Genomic DNA, 17,998 nt, shown 5'->3' on the forward strand with positions numbered 1-17,998 from the left:
GTTATTTATTCCACTATGTAATTTGAGCACAAACGTTATGGACATAACGGTAATCAATGGAGTAAGTGGCTTACAAGATCATCAAAAACATTTAACAAATACCAAACAATGGTATTTGGGTTCAGTGGACTCCAGAAAAGTTCCAGAAATGTATGGGCTTCAAAACCAAACCAAAAAATACTGTAGAGAAGCTCCTTCAGAGTCCTAGTGAAAGGAGGAGTCCTGGAGAGAGTCCAAGGTTGGAGACCAGACGCTCAGGGCAAGCCTCACTCAACTTTTCAGAGAGAATTGTCTGGGGTACGGGACGGACATAGGCTGGTCAGAGTCACCAGAATTCAAGAGGGAACAGCGTGCCGGGGTCATTCTGACACCCCCCCCCCCGTTCGACGATTTTATGGCACTGCCCACTGGCTACACCTAATATTGTGAAAAAATATTTCACTCTAAGAACAAAATTAGTGAAACCATTACTTACTGATTTCGGGAAAATTTGTATTTTCTGCTATTCATACTTCGGCCATATTAGCACAAAACAGACAGATTCTCCAATAGCTTCAAAGGTTTCTCAAGCCCCGCCCCTTTCTCAACAAATTCGCTAGGTTTTTCTCACCGGCGGACCACCTATATGTCAATGTACACTATATTATATTCGTGAGTGAGTGACAGATAAACTGCGAAAAAAACGGAGGACAGAACGAGACACACATTGGGAGAGAAGATTGGGAAAGGAGGAAGTGGGAGAGAGAGAGAGAAGAGAGAAGAAGAGAGAAGAGAGAAGAAGAGAGAAGAGAGAAGAGAGAGAGAGAGAAGAGAGAGAGAGAGAAGAGAGAGAGAGAGAGAAGAGAGAGAGAGAGAAGAGAGAGAGAGAGAGAGAGAGAGAGAGAGAGAGAGAGAGAGAGAGAGAGAGAGAGAGAGAGAGAGAGAGAGAGAGAGAGAGGAGAGGGAGGGACGAGTGTGTGTGTTCCACAGAGACAACTAACACAACTCCACCATGCAGACGAGACTACAGTTTATCACCTCAACTTACAAGTTCACTTTACACGACAGCAAATAAACAGTTCTGCTAAATTGGATCAAATCTTGTCGCCAGAGGACATGCATGATAAGATTTTCCAAAACTTTCACATTTTCGGCGCAAGAAATTTAGTTTGACGACTTGTCTCCTTTTTAAATTTCAGACATTCTCATTTTACTTCATAGTTCTGCGAGAACATACAATTGACACATGTAGAATGAGTTTATCACCAGTTGTTTGTTAACTCAAATGGCTTTAGACACACGAGAATCAGTCTCTAAAGTAGTTTGAAATGTGTCGATGGGATGGGACCTCGTGGGACGAGTCCATAGGATAGGGGCTAGAGGGACGGGTCCATGGGATAGGACCTGGAGGCGAAGGGACAGGAAGAACCTGTGTCGGGGGAGAACCCTTGTGATATGTAGTTTACAAATTTGCATATTGAGGTAAGTTCCGATGGAAGTGTAGACAGTCTGCTCTGGGGCCTGGCAAGAACCTTTGAATGCCGGCAAACATGACACGGAACTTTGAGATAAAGCGAAGACAAGTCAGAAAGTAAAGAAGTTTAGAACCCTTGTTGGCAAGTTGCTGAAGCCTCGCCTCACGAGGAGAGGCGGCAGAGGGGAGAGGTGAGGTGGCTGAAGGGGGAAGTGAGACGCTTGAGGGAACATTTCCCCACCTCTGGATAAAGTAAACCTGGCTGAAAATAATCGAGCACCTGGAGAAAATAAACTTTTGTAACAAATGGACAGCGCGGATTAGAGAGAAGGGGGAACATTGTGCCAACTAAAACTGGTCGAGATTCCCAGACAACATTACTATAAAAATAAAAAAAACAGGAAAAAGGCAATATAGATTTTTTTTAATATTTTCCTCACTTGTCAAAAAATCATTTAACACAGTTTCTCATGAAACAATGGTGAAGAAAATAGAAAGACAGGCTGATATAATCTGCTAAGAGACTTGACATGGATAAAACCTAATTCACTAATAGAGGGGGTTACGAGCTGGAGGAATGTAACGAATAGAGTCCCCCCACACTAATGGTCGTTGGCCCATTACTGTTCCTAATTAATGTGAAACATCTACCCGAGGGAGTGAGTTTGAATGAGACACTAATTACAGACGACGCACAACTAATGAGAAAGGTAAAATTCAAAGAGTACTTAATACCATTAGCAGTACTTTACAACAAGTCCTTAGACAAATGGCTGAATTCAATCCCATGAATTCAATGCCATGAAGTAAGGTAATGGATTCGAGACGGAGTGAGGAGTCCAGAAGATATCCTCACCATGAGGGGGACGTCCAGAAGATATCCTCACCATGAGGGGGACGTCCAGATGATATCCTCACCTTGAGGGGACGTCCAGAAGATATCCTCACCATGAGGGGGACGTCCAGAAGATATCCTCACCATGAGGGGGACGTCCAGAAGATATCCTCACCATGAGGGGGACGTCCAAAAGATATCCTCACCATAAGGGGACGTCCAAAAGATATCCTCACCATAAGGGGGACGTCAACTATAACAATCTGAAAGTGAAAATGGGTTTGGGAGTGGCTACAACACCATCACTAACACTGGAGTCACACACAACAGGGTAACATCAGCAGCATATGGGACGCTGGCGATCATTAGAACGTTTATTAGAGACCTAAGTCAGAACTCCTTCAAGGCACTACATAACCTACGTTAGACCTGTGCTTAAATATGCAGCACCGGCATTGAATCCGCACCTATTCCAATGACCTAACCAATAGGAAAAAAAAGGTCCCTCTATGTCACTGAGGATAATGCATAATTAATAAGAGGCCAGATAGAAGATTATTTTAACAATCCAAGCAGACCTATGCAAACCAAAGAATTTATCCGAAAAATGGCTATTGAAATTCAATATCAACAAGTGTAAGGTGATGAAAATTTAGAAACAGCACTAGACACCAGCTGGTACACAGTGAAGAGAACCAAACACTAAAACTAATACAAAATATATATATATCAAGGAGTGGATATTGCACCACGTCACACCTCAGAACTACACCTCTAATGTTGACCAGACCACACACTAGAATGTGAAGGGACGACGACGTTTCGGTCCGTCCTGGACCATTCTTAAGTCGATTGACATTTTTGACAGACAATTGACAAACAGTCGACGTTTCGGTCCAGGACGGACCGAAACGTCGTCGTCCCTTCACATTCCAGTGTGTGGTCTGGTCATCATACTTTAGCCACGTTATTGTGACTCATCGCCTGCATACACCTCTAATCTTCAGACACAAATAGATGACAAAATCCCACAGACAGCTACAGATTGTTGGAGATTGGGTCCCAAGAGCCGTGACTATACCCCTGCAAGTCCATATAGGTGATCTAGACCAGCATCTCCCTTACCCTACGCCTGGTACAGCATCCCCCTTACGCTTGCTACAGCATCCCAACACTCATCTCCAACGAGTAAGATATCCCTAATTACATACTCGTCTTCGCCCTCCTTTCGTGGTCTCAAATTGCCCATTTCCCAGAGAATTTACGATCAGCATCGGATCATGACCGAGAGTAAGACCACCTGAGCCTTCTCTTCCAGAGTAATTATTTGTCTCATGCCAGAGAGAGAGAGAGAGAGAGAGAGAGAGAGAGAGAGAGAGAGAGAGAGAGAGAGAGAGAGAGAGAGAGAGAGAGAGAGAGAGAGAGAGAGAGAGAGGGAGAGAGAGAGAGAATGAATCAGATGTGATTCCTCTTTGGCACCAGTGCCACAAACAGAGGAGCCACTCTCCACAGCTCTTCGACCTTATCTGGGAGTGGGATGGAGCCGGTAGCCCTGCTGATGACCTCTTCCTGTATCCGGCCAGGGAGCCTGACACAGCTACACCAATACAGGTGACTGCAATGTCTGTGGTCAGGGGACAGAGAGCTCTGTGGTGCCTGCCGCTCGCTACACAGCCAGGCCACAGACACTGCCGCCAAACTGATGGGGATCTCCTTCACTCGCTACATGCCTGCGTGGACAGGCAATGTGTACTTCTGCTCAAATTTTACCAGATAAATGAAGGCTCTCTCACACACATATCACAATAGCGTGATGAATCAAATGAACAAATCGTGGCACAGTCGATTCAGGCGCGTCTGGGATCCTTTAAGACGTAAGTTCGAACCCTCATCACGGCCCTTGGGGATTTGTTGAAGGCTCTGTCCTTGGGTCTCCTGTCCTCGGTATAACTGCAGGAATGGTTTTCTCTGTCTAACCACTTGGGTTGGACGGTAAAGCGACAGTCTTGTTTCGTGCAGTTCGGCGTTCAATCCCCGACCGTCTAAGTGGTTGGGCACCATTCCTTCCCACCGTCCCATCCCAAATATTTATCCTGACCCCTTCCAAATGTTATATAGTCGTAATGGCTTGGCGCTTTCCCCCTGATAGTTCCCTCTGTCCTCACATTAACAATTGCTTCGTTTACATAAGTATTTCTTTTATCTCTTCCACTCCCATTACTTTTAATATATTCTCTGCTAATTCCCTATTCGCCATTAACTATTTTTCCATACTTTATAACCTTTGAAGTTATCTTGAGGTTATCATGAGAAGATTTCGGGGCTTAGCATCCCTGCGGCCCGGTCCTTGACCAGGCCTCCATTTTGTTGCACATCCCCAGGAAGCAGCCCATAGCAGCTGTCTAACTTCCAGGAACATATTTACTGCTAGGTGAACAGAAGCATCAGGGTGCAAGAAACTCTGGCCAATTGTTTCCGCCTCCACCGGGGATCGAACCCGGAAGCTTGGGACTACGAATCCCGAGTGCTGTCCACTCAGCTGTCAGGCCCCACCTACAAATATCTACAAATAATGTCTCCACTAAATTCCTCGTTTCTAAAATGTTTGCTAAAATATAATCATATATCTCTTTTATATGAGAATATATATACCATTTTCCCTGCCATAACAAGGCGATATATATAATTATATACAACATTAAGAGAATCTCAAAGTATCCGTGAAAGCAGAATATTTCTGCTTTCAAGGATAGCAGAAATAAAGCAGAACGGATAGCAGAACAAAGCAGATTTCTGCATTGTTGTTGTGAAAATATTCTTTAGGGTGAACATCTCTTGCCTTAAACTTGCCCCAGTAGGGGTGTAGCGAGGCTGGGGTGGTACGGAGAAGCGATCACTCTGCTGAAAAGAGTGTTGTCAGGAAGTTGGTGCCAAGGTGATCAATAGCCAGTGTCTCTGATGGCCCACTGGCTCAGTCCTCCCTCCCTCACACTCACAGAAAATGGGCTCATCCTTTCTAGGTTGCCCACTGTGAGAACTTAAAAATATTTTCATCTTGAACAATAATTACATTTACTGCAACAACAATTGGAACATTCAATACACTTCAATGATATCTTAGACTGTTGTTACAAGACACGATATCTGTATTTAGGCCTATCCAGGGTCTAATTAGGCCTGCAACAGACCTTCCTCCAGGATGCTACCTACAATAGTTACCTAAATCCAGGGTATCTAACTAATATGTGAACAGAGAATTCCGATGAAAGAAAACGTGCCCAACTGTTTCAACTCCTTCCCGGGGACGTAGACCATTGTGCTATGATAAATCAAGAAAATAAGGAAACCAATTTTGGTTAAAGTTGGTATCAAAGATATGAATTCTCCGAGTGATTCTGCATCGAGATATGGGTGACGCTATCCTGGACTAAGCTAAGAGGCCTAAGCTAAGAGGCCTAGGGTAAGAGGCCTAGGCTAAGAGGCCTAGGCTAAGAGGCCTAGGCTAAGAGGCCTAGGCTAAGAGGCCTAAGCTAAGAGGCCTAGGCTAAGAGACCTGAGCTAAGAGACCTAGGCTAAGAGGCCTAGGCTAAGAGGCCTAAGCTAAGAGACCTAAGCTAAGAGGCCTAAGCTAAGAGGCCTAAGCTAAGAGGCCTAAGAACTAACAAAAGACAAAAAAAAAGCAGTGTAAACAAGACAATATTAACCCTACCGGTGATGCACTTATATTGTGCCTTTTCTAACCGGAATTGAATCAACTTAAAAGAAATATTTCGTAACCTTTTGGGTTCAGAAAGTTACGCTGTCGATAAGCCTGGATCTCATCTTGAGGGTTAAAAAGGAATTATTATCTGGGCTCATCCCAGATTATCTATTATCTTGGATTATCTGGGATAATTCTATGGGAATTATTATCTGAATCAAGACTGGATGTTGGAAAATGTATGAAGCATTGATGGCTAATTATACGCTAGCAATAGATAGAATTAGGACCCCAGAGGAGAAATTAAAGTTGTGATAGACATTCTACCCCTTGTTTTGGTAATAATTATCTAATATCTAGTTGGTATGATGATCAAATCATACTAGAAGATGATGAGATGTCGTTTCGGTCCGTCCTGGACCGTTATCAAGTCGATAGCACAATCGACTTTATAATGATCCAAAACAGACCGAAACGTCGTCGTCTGTTCGTCTCTCATGTGTGTGTGTGTGTGGTGTGTGTGTGTGTGTGTGTGTGTGTGTGTGTGTGTGTGTGTTTACTAGTTGTGTTTTTGCGGGGGTTGAGCTTTGCTCTTTCGGCCCGCCTCTCAACTGTCAATCAACTGTTTACTAACTAATTTTTTTTTTCTCCCACACCACACACACACCCCCCAGGAAGTAGCCCGTGACAGCTGACTAACTCCCAGGTAGCTATTTACTGCTAGGTAACAGGGGCACTTAGGGTGAAAGAAACTTTGCCCATTTGTTTCTGCCTCGTGCGGGAATCGAACCCGCGCCACAGAATTACGAGTCCTGCGCGCTATCCTGCGCTGTGTGTGTGTGTGTGTGTGTGTGTGTGTGTGTGTGTGTGTGTGTGTGTGTGTGTGTGTGTGTGTGTGTGTGTGTGTGTGTGTGTGGTCATATCTTCAGCCACGTTATTGTGACTCAGTGTCAGCATCCAACTGGTATTAACTGCTGACTTGAAAATAGTGCAGTGCAATGCAATTTATTGACAACTGAAACTACCACGACAAATATGAAATGTATTGAAGGAGAACCAAGCACGTGATAAGGGCAGAACTAACAGCCTTAACGGCCCTTAACAGCGAGGAGGCCATTAGCCTCCATCTAAACTACTACCTGATAGTTTCCCCCCATCTCAAAGACATCTTGAAGAACATGATTAACGACCTTAGAAATAACGAAAGGAAAATAGTTTGATAAAAAATTAAAAATAAAATCGAGGCATTTCAGAAGTTTTCTCCAAGATGATAATTGTTGCAAGGGGAAGGGAACTTTCAGGAGAAAGCACCAAGCCATTACGACTATGCAATTGCTACAAAGAATCAGAAATTTAACACCGGGTAGTTCCCAGTTAGGATTAATTCTCCTTTTTATAAAAGTGGGTGATTTAAAACACACTTTTACCCATTTAATAACAAATCTGTCCTTGTCGGAGACGAAACATGTTTATCACGGCGCTCCTGAGCGAGTAAATAAGAAAAAAAAACAGGAGAAGGTTGAGGACAAATATAGGAACGTGACTCGGAGCTCTGAATCTCCAACAGAATCCATGATAAATTCCGTTGTTTTGAACCTTTAATCGCCTGTGTCCAGGTACGCGAGGCCTTCCTTCAGCTGTGTGGAGAACTTGTGGTGTTTGTTCAGTGTTCTGTGGGGTGTTTGTTCAGTCTTCTGTGTGGCGATTGTTCAGCGTTCTGTGTGGCGATTGTTCAGCGTTCTGTGTGGTGATTGTTCAGCGTTCTGTGGGGTGTTTGTTCAGCGTTCTGTGTGGTGTTTGTTCTGCGTTCTGTGTGGTGATTGTTCTGCGTTCTGTGTGGTGATTGTTCAGCGTTCTGTGTGGTGTTTGTTCTGCGTTCTGTGTGGTGTTTGTTCAGCGTTCTGTGTGGTGATTGTTCAGCGTTCTGTGTGGTGATTGTTCAGCGTTCTGGGGTGTTTTGTTCTGCGTTCTGTGTGGTGACTGTTCAGCGTTCTGTGTGGCGATTGTTCAGCGTTCTGTGTGGCGATTGTTCAGCGTTCTGTGTGGTGATTGTTCAGCGTTCTGTGTGGTGTTTGTTCAGTGTTCTGTGTGGTGATTGTTCAGCGTTCTGTGTGGTGATTGTTTAGCGTTCTGTGTGGTGACTGTTCAGCGTTCTGTGTGGTGTTTATTGATCGTTTCCCGGCGTTCATTCAACGCTTCACGGCGTTTATATAGTGTTCGCGTGGGCGTTCCTGTGGGTTTTGGTGGGGGTTTTGGTGGGGGTGTTTGTGGTGGGGTGTGTTGGTGGGGGGTGTTGGTGGTGGGGGTGTTGGTGGTGGGGGTGTTGGTGTGGGGGTGTTGGTGGTGGGGTGTTGGTGGTGGGGGTGTTGGTGGTGGGGGTGTTGGTGGTGGGGTGTTGGTGGTGGGGGTGTTGGTGGTGGGGGTGTTGGTGGTGGGGGTTTTGGTGGTGGGGGTGTTGGTGGTGGGGGTTTTGGTGGTGGGGGTTTTGGTGGTGGGGGTGTTGGTGGTGGGGGTGTTGGTGGGGTGTGTGTTGGCGTGGGAATTGGCGTAGGAATTGGCGTGGTGTGTAGCGTATCCCCCACGACTCTAGCTTAGTCGTGGGGGATTGAGCTTGGAGTTTGCAGCCACAGGTACCTGGGCCCCCAAAACCGCAACTCCCATAAATTGTACCAATAATTTAACTTTTTTCGCGTTTTAATTAACCAGAGCGAGGTGTGCGCACCAGTAACTAAAATTAATGAAAATCATCAAGTGAACGAAAAATAATGATAATGAAGCCACCAAAGGTACAAAAAATAATGAAAAATAATGAAAATCCAATAATCCAATATAAAGAAATACTCAGATGTATAAATTTATCTTTTAAATAATTTTTTTATCTTCTTTCATGGAACTGCATCGGGTAACTTTGATCTTTCAATGACGAGTGTTTTCTAAATCAAAATTTTGGTTTGATTTTGAAAAGGTCTGGTGAGATGTTAGGTACGCAGGTACCTTTTTTTTCTTTTAATGTTCAAAAGCCTGAATGACACAGAGGGCTGTGTACTCATCTAGTTGTACTCGCCTAGTTGTGCTTGCGGGGGTTGAGCTCTGGCTCTTTGGTCCCGCCTCTCAACTGTCAATCAACTGGTGTACAGATTCCTGAGCCTACTGGGCTCTATCATATCTACACTTGAAACTGTGTATGGAGTCAGCCTCCACCACATCACTTCCTAGTGCATTCCATTTACTAACTACTCTGACACTGAAAAAGTTCTTTCTAATGTCTCTGTGGCTCATTTGGGTACTCAGCTTCCACCTGTGTCTCCTTGTTCGCGTCCCTCCAGTGTTGAATATTTCATCCTTGTTTACCCGGTCGATTCCCTGAAGATTTTGTAGGTTATGATCATGTCTCCCCTTACTCTTCTGTCTTCCAGTGTCGTAGGTGAATTTCCTGCAGCCTTTCCTCATAACTCATGCCTCTTAGTTCTGGGACTAGTGTGTGTGTGTGTGTGTGTGTGTGTGTGTGGTGTGTGTGTGTGTGTGTGTGTGTGTGTGTGTGTGTGTGTGTGTGTGTGTGTGTGTGTGTGTGTGTGTGCGCGCGTGCGTGCGTGCGTGCGTGCGTGCAACGACGAAATATATGAAGCAGATAGAAAACAAAAGCAAGCCCCTGAATCAATACACAACCCAACCATCGACAAAAAGAGCAAATGGCCCAAACCAATTGCAAACAGCTCGATCCTGCAGACACAAATAGTAGACACAAATATAAACACATACGAGACCATATGTATGTATGTATGTATGCGCGTGTATGTATGAAGAGGCAGAAACAAGGCACCAGGGACGTGTACTCCGGACCTCGGTGAAGCAGTAGTCTCTGGAGGAGGGAGGGAGGGGAGAGGAAAGGTTTTGTGTTCGCCCGAGTAAAAGTGTTTGGGCAAGAGTGGTGGGGGAGGGATGGAGGGAGACGGGGAAATTTCAATTTGAAGGCTGACGGGGAGGGGTGACGGGGAAGGGTAGGGACTTGGAGAGACGACAGAGCATGACAGGCATGACATAAGGGGGGCGTGACAGTCACGGCAAAGGGGGGGGGGAGTGCGTGACAGGTACGGGAAAGGCGGGGGGGGGGGGTGCGTGACAGGGATATTTATTCACTGGGTTTCCCCACAGTGGTTATTTGTTGATGTCCTAGTGAAAGAGTTTTAGATATTGGAGTCGTTTTGGTTTGTCGTTCTGTTATGGGTTACATGTATACATGTTTGTTTTAATTGTTTGTTTTTGCCACGAAGTTATTTGCTTTTGTCGCTCATATCTGGTCCTTAAACACATACATCGCACTAATTTGTATGCATAGCTTTTAGAAACTGGATACAATTTGCCGTTTGACGATTTTAGTTCAGTACTTTTTTGGACAAAAGGTGTACTTTTTTTTTGGTGTGTATTTTTCGTACCCTCTTTCCCACACTTTTTTTTTTTTTTTTTTTTTTTTTTTGAGGGAGGGGGGCAGGAAAATTCCTGTGAGGGTCCTAAGCCTCTGGCTGTCCCACAAGTACTGTCACTGCCTTTCACTGTCACGTCCTGTCAAACAGCCTACCGTGCGGGATAGCAGGACAGGATAACGGTAGTCTCGATATCAACGTGGACAAATTCCAGCAAGTAATTGTCCCACCCGGACAGTATATCTTTTTATTTGGGCGTCTTAAATTGGGGGGAAAATTTAAACGAAATTGAAAATCGACGAATAGGCAAATTTCCTAATTTGTAAGAGAAGCCGGATATTTAGCTGGAACTTTCAGAAAAAAAAGAGTGTGAAGCAATTTATGTATTAAACATTTATACATGGATGCCCTTGTATGAATGGTAGTACCATGTATAACTCAGTCATGAATACAGCAAGATAAGGTAATCTGCCTGCGTAATACATCACTCTGTAGTGATGGAGTTCCTTATTAATATTCTCTGTCTGCACAGGAGTTTCCATTCGAGCTCGAACGAGGTCCCGCTCGAACAAAACCCCCGCTCGAACAAAACCCCCGCTCGAACAAAACCCCCGCTCGAACAAAACAACCCCCGCTCGAACAAAACAACCCCCGCTCGAACAAAACAACCCTCGCTGGAACAAAACAACCCTCGCTGGAACAATGCAACCCTCGCTGGAACAAAACAACCCCCGCTCGAACAAAACAACCCTCGCTGGAACAAAGCAACCCTCGCTGGAACAAAGCAACCCCCGCTCGAACAAAACCCCCGCTCGAACAAAACCCCCGCTCGAACAAAACCCCCGCTCGAACAAAACCCCCGCTCGAACAAAACCCCCGCTCGAACAAAACCCCCGCTCGAACAAAAACCCCCGCTCGAACAAAACCCCCGCTCGAACAAAACCCCCGCTCGAACAAAACCCCCGCTCAAACAAAACCCCCGCTCAAACAAAACCCCCGCTCAAACAAAACCCCCGCTCAAACAAAACCCCCGCTCAAACAAAACCCCCTCTCAAACAAAACCCCGCTCGAACGAATTTTGTCCCAAAGTCTGGTCAGACGAGGATTGATTGGCTGTTGGTCAAAATGTGATCAAACTGTCTAGGTGAGTGTGTTTGATTGGATAATAAAGTCCTGTAGTTAATATTGTTGTTACTGATTCCATGGAACAAAGATAATTAACGTGCGCACCCACACGCACGCTCAGTTTTTCTCGTTAAAAATTTGGGGGAACTACCAGAAATTTTGAAAACGGATGATATAGTGTTATAAGGACGAAGACAGGGGCTATTGGCCTCCATATATCCTGTATGAATAAATGCACAAGGGCCGTGACGAGGATTCGAACCTGCGTCCTGTATGGTTTTAGGGAGGGACTAGTTGGCTCGTAAAACACATGAATTTTTTTCTCTCCGTACATGATCCGGAATTCACCAATATCCAGTCTAGCCTACAATTTACACTTCAAATTACGATATAAAAATAATCAGACACAAGTGAGAGTTGGTTTAACAGCATTTGGTTTGGTGTCGGGGCCATGAGACGCAAATATCACCGTCTGAAGCAGTAAGCCAACCACAATAGTTTACTGACTCACCAGCATGTATACTTTTAGTCCTGAACATAGTCCAAGACTAAAATTAAATCTTGAGGTATACACACCGGGAAGCGGGCTACGCCTTTCTGTATATATATACACACCTCTGCCAGAAAGGTTTTGTCACTGGTCCTCTCAAGTGATTTCTATGCAAACTAGAGGAGCAAGTTGGTATATTGGGGGGGGGGGGAGTAAATGTTGTGTTGGGTGAAAGTGTACCTCTTGGGAAGGAGCCAGAGAGTCACAGTGAAAGGGAAGTTCTCTGACTGGAGAAAGGTGCTAGGCCCATCCTGTCCCTAATATTTCAGGTCAAGTTAAACTACTTGACAGGAAAAATGTCCATGCACATTAGTGTTTGCTGAAGTTGCTAAACTAATAAAATAAATAAGCACTGGAGAGAGGACTGTAGGATATTGCATAATTAGTATAGAAACAAGAGGGAGAAGGCTTCAGAGTAGAAAATGAAAGGAAACTTTCAACTTTAGAAAATTAGAAAGATTTGGGAGCTGGCACATCTCTAAATTCGAACAGCAGAGGCACATATTAGCAGAATAACGCCGGAAATATTGCCAAACTGGCCAACGTCCGGATGGCCTTCAGGCACTTGCATTAAATGAAAGGAGGGGGAAATATCGGGGAAAAAGCGCCAGGCCATTGCGGCTACATAGCACTGGGAAGGGGTCAGGATAAGGATTTGGGATGGGACGAGGGGAGGGAATGGTGCCCAACCACTTGGACGGGTTGGAATTGAACGAGACCGTCGCTCTACCGTCCAGCCCAAGTGGTTGTTGCAGCAAATGAGCTTACGGAATCCTATGTGCATCCAATGTCAGACTTTACTGTAAAATTAATGAGCGACTCAATAGCTCGATCGGAAGAGCCTTCGACCTCACACAAGCGGTGTCCATGGTTCGAATCTCTTAGAAACCAGGTGAATGGATTGAATTTAATGTGTCGACCACAAACACAAACCAGGAAAAAATATGTATTGCTACATGAAAAAAGACTCTCAATTCCTGAGGTGTTAAGAGCTTCGAAGAAACATTTAGGAAAAACTCAACATAATAGAACGGAAATCGCAAACATGATAACGGCATGCAAGATTTTTTTAAGGGAAATTGGCAAAGTAAACAGAGAATCAGTGGTTCAAGTGAAGAACGTTGAACGAGACACGTGGAAGCTGGGAACATAAATTAGTCAGATATACCAGAAAGTGTTAAGTTTAAGGATTTTTAGAGAATGGATTGAAAGTCACGACGATCACAATGATAGCGACCCCACACACACACCCCCACACACACACACAGGGGGCCTCGTAGCCTGGTGGATAGCGCGCAGGACTCGTAATTCTGTGGCGCGGGTTCGATTCCCGCACGAGGCAGAAACAAATGGGCAAAGTTTCTTTCACCCTAAGTGCCCCCTGTTACCTAGCAGTAAATAGGTACCTGGGAGTTAGTCAGCTGTCACGGGCTGCTTCCTGGGGTGTGTGTGTGTGTGGTGTGGGGAAAAAAAAAAATAGTAGTTAGTAAACAGTTGATTGACAGTTGAGAGGCGGGCCGAAAGAGCAAAGCTCAACCCCCGCAAAAACACAACTAGTAAACACACACAACCACACTGACTCCACATACACACACACACACACACACACACACACACACACACACACACACACACACACACACACACAATGACTCCACACACACACACAACCACACTGACTCCACATACACATACACACACACACACACACACACACACACACACACACACACACACACACACACACACACACACACAATGACTCCACACACACACACAACCACAGCGACCCCCTCCTCCCCCACACACAACCATTAATACCAACATACAACCCTTACACCCCAACATAACATCCCCACCCAACCCACCGACGTCAACTGACCCTCGAGTAACTCCTTGACCACCACATCACCAGAGAGACTCGCTACCTTTCCCCAAGTATGACTCAATAGATGAGAGTAATGCATCAACTCTTGTCAGGAAATAACAAAGACAAAAATGTACTCTGTTAATGTCCCTCAATGACATTTTAACTTTCAAATGAGTCAAGCGTCTTCAAGTTTTCAAGTGAAGGTGAGCGGTCTAGATGGGGAGACCCAACAATTTTGTTCTTGGAGTTATGTGAAAATTTGGGATAATTCTTTCTCTGTGATGTAATGTTATTTATGAAGTGCTTCTCTATTATTTTTATTTACCACACTGCTCAGTCCTCCTCCTCTTACAGCTGTTGTGGTGGTGTCCTTTCTGTGACCTTTCCAAGCGCTCTTCCTCTCAATTATGCTTGCATATGTCTTCTGTTTAACCTTTGAAGAAACAGTGTAAAACCTACCCAAGTTACGCAGATAATGTGGATTAATTTGGTTATATATTCCATTTGGATTTAGTTTGGCTATTTTTTTTAGGGGGAAGAGAAACTGAGGAGGGGGGAGCTTGGGCAGGGGGGGGGGGAAAGTGGTGACTCCATGTTTTGCATGGTTTACGTGGGGGCGTTGGGAGAGGGGGGGGGCGTTTCGCCCATTTTCATTAGCTTTCGCTCAAACATTTTCTCCAATTCCTTTAGACCATTTTTTCTCCTCACACACGTCTGTAACCTGTTTTTTTTCTGAATCCTTAACGTCTCTTCAATTGTATTTTGTACTGTTTTACTTTTTCAATAAGTGGAACCTAGAGTCCTGCCACTTTTATTCAGGCTTCTGTAGTCTCTTGTCATATATCTTTGTCCACCTGACCGATAATTATTGGGATCTTCGACTCGCCAGTCGAAGATGTTATTGTGTGCGTGTGTGTAAAATATTTGCTTGAATCCTCTTCCATTTGACGGTAGAGCCAAGATTTCGTTTTTTACAGGTCTGCGTTCAATCCCCAGCTATCCAAGTGGTTGGACACCATTCCTTCCCTTAGTCCAATCCCTAATCCTAACATTCCTTCCAAGTGCTGTATAGTAGTAATGGCTTAGTGATTTCCTCCTGATTCCTTAATTTCAATGCCTCATTTTCCATCCACGGCTACGCCACGAGGCAGCAGACGGGCGAGGTTTCTGCGGATCTCTCGACCAGAAGGCAGCAGCAGCAGCAGCAGCAGCAGCAGCAGCAGCAGCAGCAGCAGCAGCAGCAGCAACAGCAGATGCTCGAGAAATATACCTGGCGAACGAGCCCCGATCCTTCAAGATGACTGCTAGACTTTTACCTCCAGTCAAGACCTTTCCTTGACGTCTGGGTGTTTGTCAGCCTTTATGTCTTCTCCTGAGAGAGAGAGAGACAGACAGAGACAGACAGAGAGACAGACAGAGAGACAGACAGAGAGACAGACACAGACAGACAGACACCCTCTCCTCCTCTCCCATAAAGACATAAATGCCTTAAATCACACTTTTATAGTGACCGCTGCAAATATTCCCGATAACAAAAGATATGGTAATATGTGCAAAAGAAAATGGGTTCACGTGAAGCCACGATCGAGTTCCGTTTCGAAACGAAAACAAAAAATCTGAACTTATGTTTATATTTTTGTTTCCCTGACGAGAGAGAGACGTTGGCGTCACTGGAGTTCGTTCCCCCGGCGACAAGTGTTCAGCATAAATTGTATTTTTCGTTAACCGTCTCCTACAAGATCTTGTCTCCCTCGGCCCAGGAGCTGAAGCTCGTCTAGAACACATGACCCAATCGCTGCCTAATTTCCCCTTACGAGAGGAAATTGGCTGGTTTTCCTTCCTCGTTACTGCTACTTCAGTTGACAGTGACAAGTCTCTGTCTGTCTAATTATGTTCATTACTGACACTACACAGCCTGTATTACTGTCTCCCACGGTGGCTGGCCCTCTGTCTCTCCCACGGTGGCCGGCACACTGTCTCTCACGGTGGCCGGCCCACTGTCTCTCCCACGGTGGCCGGCCCACTGTCTCTCCCACGGTGGCCGGCCCACTGTCTCTCCCACGGTGGCCGGCCCACCGTCCATCCCACGGTGGCCGGCCCACTGTCTCTCCCACGGTGGCCGGCCCACTGTCTCTCCCACGGTGGCCGGCCCACCCTCCATCCCACATTATCTACCCTTAACCCACTATTACTGTCACTAATACTACCAGTACTTCAACCACAAAAGTTACTACTCCAACTATACGTAGAATAAAGGTCAAAACGTTACCATGAAGCCGAACTTGAACAACAAAGACACCACAAATAACAAATATGAACATTCCTATCAATAACAGACTGCAGCAAGAACAATCAACAACATTCAGGTTTCAGAGTTTTCCCAGGACAATTTTACAGGACCCTCCTCCCAAAAAAAAATCCCTCCCAGCCTCTCCCTTCCCGTCTATCCCACCCCCCTATCCCTCTCTTCTATCCCACCCCCTCTCCCTCCCTCTCTATCCATACTAACTTAATTTTCAGATTGCTAAATGATTTTTGAAAATCCTGGTATGTGTGTGCTGTTTGTGCCTCGGTTTTCTATAAGCAACAATATATAGCCTTGTTTTTTTCCCCTGTGAACTGTTCTCTGATCCTGTAAAAGGGGAAAAAACACTGATTTTAAAACACCGCGAAGTCCTGATGTTTTGTTGGACAGTTGTAATGAAAGGCGAACCTTAATGTGATTTTCTTCAGGTTGTCCTTTCATCTGTAAAGGCTGTTTGGGTGTTTTATATTGGGTCTCTCTCGCTCTCTCTTCTCCCTTACACACACACACACACACACACACACACACACACACACACACACACACACACACACACACACACACACACACACACATTAATGGAATGCATTAGGAAGTGATGTGGTGGAGGCTGACTCCATACGCAGTTTTCAAATGTAGATATGATAGAGCCCAGTAGGCTCAGGAAACCTGTACACCAGTTGATTGACAGTTGAGAGGCGGGACCAAAGAGCCGAGGCTCAACCCTCGCAAGCACAACTAGGTGAGTACAACTAGGCGAGTACTTTCACACACACACACACACACACACTCCCACACTCCCACCTCCATAAGAGGCGAGAGGCAGGAAGCCTCCCCAAGGGTGTAGAGGTCTCACGGTACAAAGCCAGTGTGATCTAGCCGCCTGTGATGACCTAAAACACGTCCAATAAGATTTTCCAAAGTAATGTTACATTCCCTTCTTGACCTTCCCGCCCGTTCTCTTAACATTCTTTTCTCCCCTTCGCTTCCACCTCCTCATTTCTTATCCCTTATTTCCTCCGCGGTCATGCTATCCACCATCATTCAAGTATCAGGCATAATGCCATTTATTATTAAATTAAATTCCTGTTAACAAATCCACATAGGCCTTGACGAGGCTTCGAATCTTCACACGGGATGTTCCACAGTCTTTATTACACTCCAGGTTACAATTCTTTTGACCATGTGGTGGTACAGTTGACTAAGGCGCGTCTGGGATCATCCCGAACGTAGGTTCGAACCCTCATCACGGCCCTTGTGGATTTGTTCATTTGATATATCACGCTATTGTGATTTTGTGTGTGTATATTCCCGTTCAATAACAACCACCTGGGAGCCGGTCGGCCGAGCGGAGAGCACACTGGACTTGTGATCCTGTGGTCCCGGGTTCGATCCCGGGCGCCGGCGAGAAACAATGGGCAGAGTTTCTTTCACCCTATGCCCCTGTTACCTAGCAGTAAAATAGGTACCTGGGTGTTAGTCAGCTGTCACGGGCTGCTTCCTGGGGGTGGAAAACTGGTCGAGGACCGGGCCGCGGGGACACTAAAGCCCCGAAATCATCTCAAGACAACCTCAAGATAACCACGTGACGTAGAGCAGTTTAATGTCCAGAAATATAAGCAAATGTCTGAAGGGAAGCGGGAATGGGCATAAAATAGGGTCTATAAGAGTTACCGACACACGCTCTGCGTAAACAGATTGGAGTCCTTTTTTTTCTAATTGTTTATAAGCTATTTGAA

The 17,998-nt window shown here is 45.3% G+C and overlaps 1 long non-coding RNA gene across 1 annotated transcript in view; it reads right to left on the bottom strand.

Moving 5' to 3' along the window:
* Positions 1 to 912: 912 nt before the first annotated feature.
* The window catches only part of LOC138352821 (uncharacterized), a 54,021-nt gene continuing 36,935 nt past the window's right edge, over positions 913 to 17,998 (bottom strand). Inside the window, exon 3 of the long non-coding RNA XR_011222896.1 lies at positions 913 to 2,551. This is a non-coding gene — a long non-coding RNA (uncharacterized lncRNA). The remainder of the gene's footprint in view (positions 2,552 to 17,998) is intronic.

This window comes from Procambarus clarkii, chromosome 55, assembly GCF_040958095.1.
Source record: "Procambarus clarkii isolate CNS0578487 chromosome 55, FALCON_Pclarkii_2.0, whole genome shotgun sequence".
In the NCBI taxonomy this organism is placed as follows: domain Eukaryota; kingdom Metazoa; phylum Arthropoda; class Malacostraca; order Decapoda; family Cambaridae; genus Procambarus; species Procambarus clarkii.